Source organism: Eurytemora carolleeae, unplaced genomic scaffold (assembly GCF_000591075.1).
Source record: "Eurytemora carolleeae unplaced genomic scaffold, Eaff_2.0 scaffold1921, whole genome shotgun sequence".
NCBI lineage: Eukaryota > Metazoa > Arthropoda > Copepoda > Calanoida > Temoridae > Eurytemora > Eurytemora carolleeae.
In genome coordinates, this window is record NW_019397824.1 from 1 (window position 1) to 8,022 (window position 8,022).

An 8,022-nucleotide genomic window follows, 5' to 3' on the forward strand; every position below is an offset into this window, starting at 1 on the left:
GTTGTGGAAGTTTATTTGAAAAATAAATGTCTCTCCTATAATCAGTAAATATAATGTTGTATATTAATTTATTTCGAGTTTAAAGAATTACTAGATGTAATATATCTACATTTATATCTGCAGGAATATTATCAACAAAATACACTAGAAAATGGAACATGGTACTTTACCCAGAATTGAATATGAAAATGTAAAACCAATAAAACTGTGGAATAGGAAGACGACCGCTACTAAAGTTATGAGTTTTATCAGTATAAACATGGAACACAGCAATTGTGCAGTGTACACAGACCCATTTATCTTGATAAGTTCATCTTAAAGCTACTTAAATTAGAACTGTTTGCTTTATAACAATATTAAATACATATAAGATTGTTAAAATATCGTCTTCAAATTCCACATGTTTACGGGCCTCACTGTATATTCGGGCCCAGCATTAATTTGATTGAAAAAAAGTTGAGGAAGGGTTTAAGCATCAAGGGACTATGTCTGCGTAATTTCAAGTGATCTTCCAAAACCCTGTATTAAATTCAAATTTATTGCTACTTTGCTAAAAGAAAATTTTTATTTTCAATTTCCGGTTAAACAATGAATTTTAAATCAGAAAGAGCATTTAATGGGTACCATTGAGGATCAGCCTCTTGAAATTATATATACATTCTCTTTTAATACTTATTTTTTTCACCCAAAGCTAAATAAAATTATAAAAATTCAAATTCTAGTATTATAAATAGATAGAAAATATAAGTTTTAAAAAATACAAAAGAAACTAAAAATAAACATAGATTTAGTAATTTACTCAAAATATCATATTGTCCAATGGAAAAAGATTTCAACGATAGTTTCACATAACGTTAAATGTACGTTATTCACAGAAAAATCTTAAATAAAAAACGTTACTGTATGCTAGTCAAAAATGTGTAACGTATACTGACACAAAATTTATATATATTTCTCAAGATAAACTCCATCGTAATGAACACTAAAATTAGAGCTTCGAGGGCACAAAGTCGTGCTGGAAATATCACAAATAATAAAATAAAAAATAAATAAGAATATTTATGTAAATTCAATAATCCCAAACGATGCAAAAAAGCAACTTATCCCCGAGTTCAATATGAAAAATGCTGGAAACAGTTTTTCAAATGAAAGTTCTGGGTGAAGAACGTTGGTGCTAAATTTTGAAGATCTGGAGCATTTAGAATTTAAGAATACCTTGATTAGGTAAGTATAAAAACAATAATAAACATATTTCAAATTGATATTTATTCTGTGGCAAACACTTTATACCTACACGTAGAAACTGCTAGGCAAGTCAACATGGCGCACAGTGGGGTGTTTTAGGGGGTTAATCAACTACACGAACTACACTGATCATTGTTGGTATTAGGTATTNGGGGGGGGTGATTTTATTCATAGTCTATTTGGGTTATAAAAAGAATTGTAACTTTTTCTTCACCTGAATTGTATACATGATAAAATGGTAAATGAAGACAACTTCTCATAAAATATACAGTGCTCCCCAAAATAAAATGTTATTTATTGACGACTTTTCAAAATATTCAGAGCATAAGGAGAATTGGAGAATAGGACAGAAATTAAATAAAAAAGGGGAGGAAGGAAGGAGAATAGAAGAAACATGAAAGAATAGAAGAAAGAAGAAAGAAAAGAAAGAAAAAAATGAAAGGAAATATAGTAAAAATGGAAGAACGGAAAAAAGAAAGAAAGGATGAGGAAGAAAGAAGAGAAAGAAAGGAAAAATGAAAGGAAGAAATAAGAAGAGAAAGAAAAGAAGAAAGAGAAAGTGAGAAAAGAAGAGAAAGAAAGCAAAAATGAAAGAAAAGAAAAAGGGAAGAAAGGAAGAAAGAAAAAAACGGAAAAAAGAAGAGAAAGAAAGGAAAAATGGGGAAACATCGTATTTGTAGTATAATGTATATTTATTATATGAAATTTATGATGATTTTTATAAATATTCAGTGCTCTCCAAAATAAAGTGGAAAATAAAGACGACTTGTATTAAATAAACAGTGCTTCCCAAAATAGAATGGTAAAGATTGACGGTTTTTGATAAATATACAGTAATAAAATGGAAAACAACTTTTCTTTAATATGCAATCATTTTTCAAGATATATTTATGAAAAGTCATCATCATTTACCATATTATTTTTGGGAGCCCTGTACATTTATCTTCAGTCGTTTATAAGAGGTTTATGGAATAAATTCATTTTGGGTTCCCCCCCCCCCTAATACACCCCTGTGTTGCGTGGTTTGCGACTTGCGATGAAATTTTTAAATATCTAGAAATTATACTTTTTGTACAGCATTCCAACTCAGAACCCTGTAATGTTTGTTTATCATTCAAAAGCAGAGAAAAAAAAATTGAATTTATTTTGGTAAATTTGCTTGAGAAAGGCTGACAGAATAATTGTTTTTATCAGTATCAAGAAAGATACAGGGACACCCTCCTGTTGTTGTTTAAGTGAAAGGAAACATCCTAAACAATTCGGCCCGAAAACTGCACTAATTTTAAAACACAAAGTTTCTCAATCAGTAAGTACAGCAGAATGTGGTGTTGCTTTATCAACTCATCTTGGGTTGCCAAGTTTGTATTATGTGCTAAAAAGTTCATAAACAAACTTTACCATTTTTAGCTTCTTAAATTAAATTGTCGTTAACAACAAAGATTGATTTAAGTATTCAAATAAATTCAAACCACCCATAAAAATATTTACTTAACTGTTTAAGTCAATTTTTCTAAAATCTAGAAAATATTCAGTCCATAGAGAACGAGTGCGTCTTGAAGTAGGTCTGTGACGTCTTCAAGACGGGCCAAGACGCACAATTTTCCAAGAAAGTTTTTAATTTCGCCAAATATTTTGTAACATGAGAAATATCCATCAACATATTTGCAAATATGTGAGCACCTGCTTCCCATCCCTTTCCTCAGGCACTCCCCCTGCGTCTGGAAAGGTCAAGACTGCAGCTGAGACATATTCCCCCCAACATTTACATATTCTAATAAATTCAAACCACCCATAAAAATATTTACTTTATGTTGATAATTTTAACTATATAAGTAAATTTCTCTAAAATGTAGAAAATATTCAATCTGATCATGTTGCTTTTAGTGTATAGGTTTATTATTATGTTATTGGTGACAGAGGCGCAACTAGGGGTGGCAGCAGGGCGCGAGCCCCCCTTTCACCTTTGAGGGGGTGCGCCCCCCCCCTGCAGAATGAAAAGAAAGATTGGCAAATATCAGTATCACATGAGTCAGGAATAATAAAACCAAAAGAGTTATTGTAGAAATTGTATTCTACTATGGTTAGTTTAAAAAAAAATCATTTTTATCTTTATGAATTCTCAAGGTTATTGTAAACATTTAATTTTGGAAATCAGAAAGTATATAATATAATAAAATAATAAGTATATAACAGAATTAGGATTGTTACCATAATCGTCCTTCAGGGGACTATAAACCATGCAGAGATATAGATAACTCTAAAAGCTAGTCATCAAATTTTGAGACAAAATGTTTGTCCTTTGGTTTTTATCAACTCGGTTATAGTTACTAAATAGTCCTAGGCTTAATACATTTAAAAATACAATGTGCTTCGTTAAAACAGACTTATTGGAAAAATATAGCTTTATTTTTGTGTGAGAGCATGCTGTGAAACGTAAATGTAAAGGGCTCTCCATTTACAGAGAAGCATGTCCAATTTACAATGGTACAATTTAGATCTTTGTTGATCATTGACTGCAGAGTAATTTGTGTGTTTATATCTATAAAATGGTGCTAAAACAGGGGGTGGAAACATCATGTTTATGTATCTGTACCAAAAGAGTGTGTGTAGGAAAATACCGAACCGAATGCATGTACTTCAGGTATTTACAGTAATTAAGAATCTTAGTATTTGTCCAGTCAAGGAGAGTACATTTGTTTCTTGTTAATTAATTACTTAAAAATAATTTTAATATACATGTAATACTTTACTTATATATTTAAGTCAAAAATATTGTAAACCCACCAAGGATGAAGTTTGTTCCCTAGTTCATTCAACCCAAGTTGAGAACTGACAAACAAATAATAATGATTTAACCCGTTACTCTGCATCTGTTACCAAGGAGGATAGAAACTTTCCAGAGGAACGGGATTCAAACCCTCGTGACCCTTATCTAGAGGAACATGAAAACGGTAATTTCGTCGGCAGAGAAAGCCAACTAGGCATTCATTTTGGTCCCCATAAGAGGATTAGTCTTGATGAAGTATCAGAGGAGAGCGGTCGATAACATCTCCAGTAGCTCCAGGAGGAGAATTAAGCTCCATCTATGATTCCAGGATTAACTTCGGTTGATCCTCAGTTTGTATTTTAATAATAATGTAAAATAAACGTCCGTGCAAAGTTAGTGCTTTAGTGTACATAAATGTACTGATCCTCATTTTGTACCATCTTCATCCGCTGATGTCGCATATGCAGTACAGTTTCATAAACAGAGTTCTCCTTCAACTGAAATGAACAGTGATTAAACATTTCACAATTAAAATTTTAAAAAAACAGGGTGGCTCAATTGAAACTCAATGTTGCATTAACAATATTGTAAATTTAAGATTTTTAGCTTGTTTACTTAAATATCAGGATTTTAGGATTTAAATATCTAATAATTTTATGTTTTGACTTGACCAAATATTGGTTAATTCACATTGAGAACTAAATCAAGCATGTACTTCCAAGAAAAATAAATTCTTAAGCAAAAATTGGCTTGGTTTGAAGGTTGTAAAGCTTTAATCGCATAGAGAAATATGTTTAAAAAGTACATTTCAGCTTTTCCCATAGTCAGCTTTATTGCTAGCACTTTCAAATGTTAGTAACTCTATTTTTCCAAACATCAAGCTGACAGCAGAATATAGTTATGAAACCAGGTCTGTGAAATATTTAGATATGAAAATATTTATTGATGACCAAGGTTATATACATACAGATCTGTACAAGAAGGAAAACAAGAAGAATAACTATCTTCTTCCTCCCAGCTGTCATCCTAACATCAACTGGAAGAAGATCTGGTTGAGAGAGGATACAGGAGAAGATCCATTAAATCTTCCTTCATGGATGTAAGAAAGATAAAAAGAGAGCAGGCACTGAAGAAGGTTGTGAGTAGCAGGGTAGAGAATGATAGAACCAGGTTTATTGTCAAATATGACCCTAGACTGCCTAGGTTCTCTGAAACTCTAAGATCATCCTGGAAGATTCTAATAGAAGATCCAGTAATGAAGAAAATCTACCCCTCTTCTTCTATGGTATGCTACCAGAGAGTGGAGAATTTGAAGGATCTCTTGGTTAAGTCTTAACTTCCAAGTAGACAGAGATTTCGCAAAGGAAAAAGAGACAAGGTTGGGTTTAAACCCTGTAATAAGTCTCGCGCCCTGTATGTGAACAGATGGGAAAGAATACTGTTGAAGAGGTGATAATCTCTGCTACTGGAGAAAATATGAGGATCGAGGATAAGCTGACTTGCTTCTCCTCAAATATTATATACATGATCACATCTAGGAGAGGAGGCCAAGTTTGTCCTTTCCAATCCTCGATATATAGGAGAGACATGGGAGGAGGCTAAAGAAAGGCTGAGGGGTCACAGAGGCACCATTACACAGCTAGGGCAAGAAAATACCCAGGCCCCTGTAGGTGTTCATTTTCGTGCCCCTGGCCACTCCTATGCAGATTTATCCTTCATTCCTATAGAGAAGATCAGGTCCAGGGATATCATGGTCAGGAAGGGAGTCATACTACATCCAGAAATTCAACTCAGTGAGGTCAGGACTGAACAAGAAAACATAATGCTAATTGCAAACTTTTTTAAATAGTAAATTTTGTTTGTTTCAAACTGTATGTATATGTATTACCAACAGTACCTTATAGTGTTGATCAAATTCATGTATTTGACCGTTTTGCCAACGAATTCTACCCCCTTCAACACCCACTGCATATGCCCATAAACTAATCAATCCTTTTCCAGTCATTCAATCCTTTTCAAAAGAGTAAGGTACGGTTTTCTAATTTTTCTTTTAAGTTTTATGTGTTTTCACAATATTCATTTTGAAAAATTCCTTATTGTAAAGGCTACAAAAAAAGATTTTTTATTTTTGTTCTTTTCTTTGTGTATTTGAGTTGCTTTGTTTGTATTATTTTTTTTTTGTTGCTTATATCTGTTATATTATAGGACAAACTCCTGATGATGCCAAAGTTTTTGGCGAAATATATTGAGAAGAAAATGATATAATTCTAGTGCTATAGAGTAGGGTTGGGATTTGTTTAAAAACTATCAAAAGTAAAATATCTTGAAGTCATGATAAACAAATTCACCATTTCAATCAGCATTTATCTTTATGGGATTTTGAATGAGAGGCAATGTTTTTTTGTGGCAAATATTAGAAACACAGAAGGAGCATTTCATAAACATATTACGAAACCTGTTTATCATGATTGTAAGAAAAGTCATTGATGTTTTGGAAGCTTAAATCTAAATCTAAAAGAATTCGCCGTATTGTATCCCCCATATTGTGATTGTAATATTTAAAGTATAGGTGACTCATGCTAAAAACCTCCCCCAGCCTCACACCTTTATCTCTTTGTTCTTTTAATGAATGCGGAGTAGTTAACCTGAACTGATTCATTAAGATTCAACAGTGCACCCTAGACCTTTGAACCGAACAGACGTATGAGTTAAGCTCCGTTTGTTCAACCAAAGGCTAGGGGACGGGCACTTCATGGACAGCTCTCAGNTGTAGAGTTTGTAGACAGCTATAAACGTACCAGTTCTTCCTACTCCAGCTGAACAATGAACTAACAACGGTTCATCTCCTGTCTATGGCAAAACCAAATCTTTTTCTCATAAGGTTGAATAATAAATGAAAATACTTCATACATTTCTAATAAATTAAACAAGATCTTATGTTGACATATTTATAAACAGCCCTTCAAATGTCCTTTTTACATTAAAATTTAAACATTCAAAAACCACCAGTCATTAATCCATTTAATTATTACTACTCTGCATTGCTATGAGTTTGAATGCATAGGCATTATAATGTTTTTATTTTATCCGTACCCAAGTCTCTACAGTCTGATGAACCATGTCAATAAGAAAACTTGTGTCCTTGGGTGCTGTCTTGTCCTTCCAATCTTCAGTGTGCAACAAACTAAAGAAATAGGATTATCACTTCTACTCCCAGATCAGGATCTTAATAAACCTGGACGACATCAACATAGGGATGCCATTAAAAACAGTTAATAAGGAAAAGGAAAAAACTTTCATTTTAACGGGCTAAAATGTATTTTGATGTTTTTCAAATGTCATCTTCAGCCCCCCATCCTATTCATAATGATGGAATTTTAAAGATTTTAGTTTCAATTCATTTAGGGCTTGTGCCATAAATCCAATTTAATAAACTGTTAGCGATTTTTTTATAAAAATTTTGGAGTTTTGGCAGACTGTTAACACTGTTAATACTACAAACAACAATTAACAACTTGCACAATTTGACAAACTGTTAACAAATTTTTTTTTGTGCTTCCTGCAATTTCTGAACAGCTTATGCCGTTATTTGCAAAAAAAAACTGTTAACGGTAGAATATCTTACGTTAATGCTGTTAATAAAATTAAGAATATAACAAACCTTCTGTTCTTATACCTTAAAAGCTAACAGCTACCTAAAAATTCTTAACAGTTGGAACTAACAGTAAAGGAAATGGCTGGAAAAAGTTGAAACATGCCCAGCTTTAAGCATGTTATTGTTTACCTGATAACAGACTTTTCTTTCCCAATTTCTAGTGAGAGTTTCCTGACATACATTGTCCCAATAAAGTTTGTTGATAAATGCCTGAAAAAAGGTAATATAATTAATTAAGGTCCCTGATTTCCCTGAAGTAGTGAAATATTCACAAATTGTTTCTCCGAAAAAGTCTGTAAGGTCTTTTCATTCTAAATCTGAATACATTAGAATATTAATTTCCTTTAAAAATGAT

The 8,022-nt window shown here is 32.4% G+C and overlaps 1 long non-coding RNA gene across 1 annotated transcript; it reads right to left on the reverse strand.

Moving 5' to 3' along the window:
• Positions 1-6,780: 6,780 nt before the first annotated feature.
• Positions 6,781-7,903, reverse strand: LOC111716020 (uncharacterized). Its single transcript, XR_002768394.1, has 3 exons — positions 7,797-7,903; positions 7,106-7,196; positions 6,781-6,862 (listed from the first exon to the last, which is right to left on the reverse strand). It is a non-coding gene; the product is annotated as an uncharacterized LOC111716020 (long non-coding RNA).
• Between the last annotated feature and the right edge of the window lie 119 nt (positions 7,904-8,022).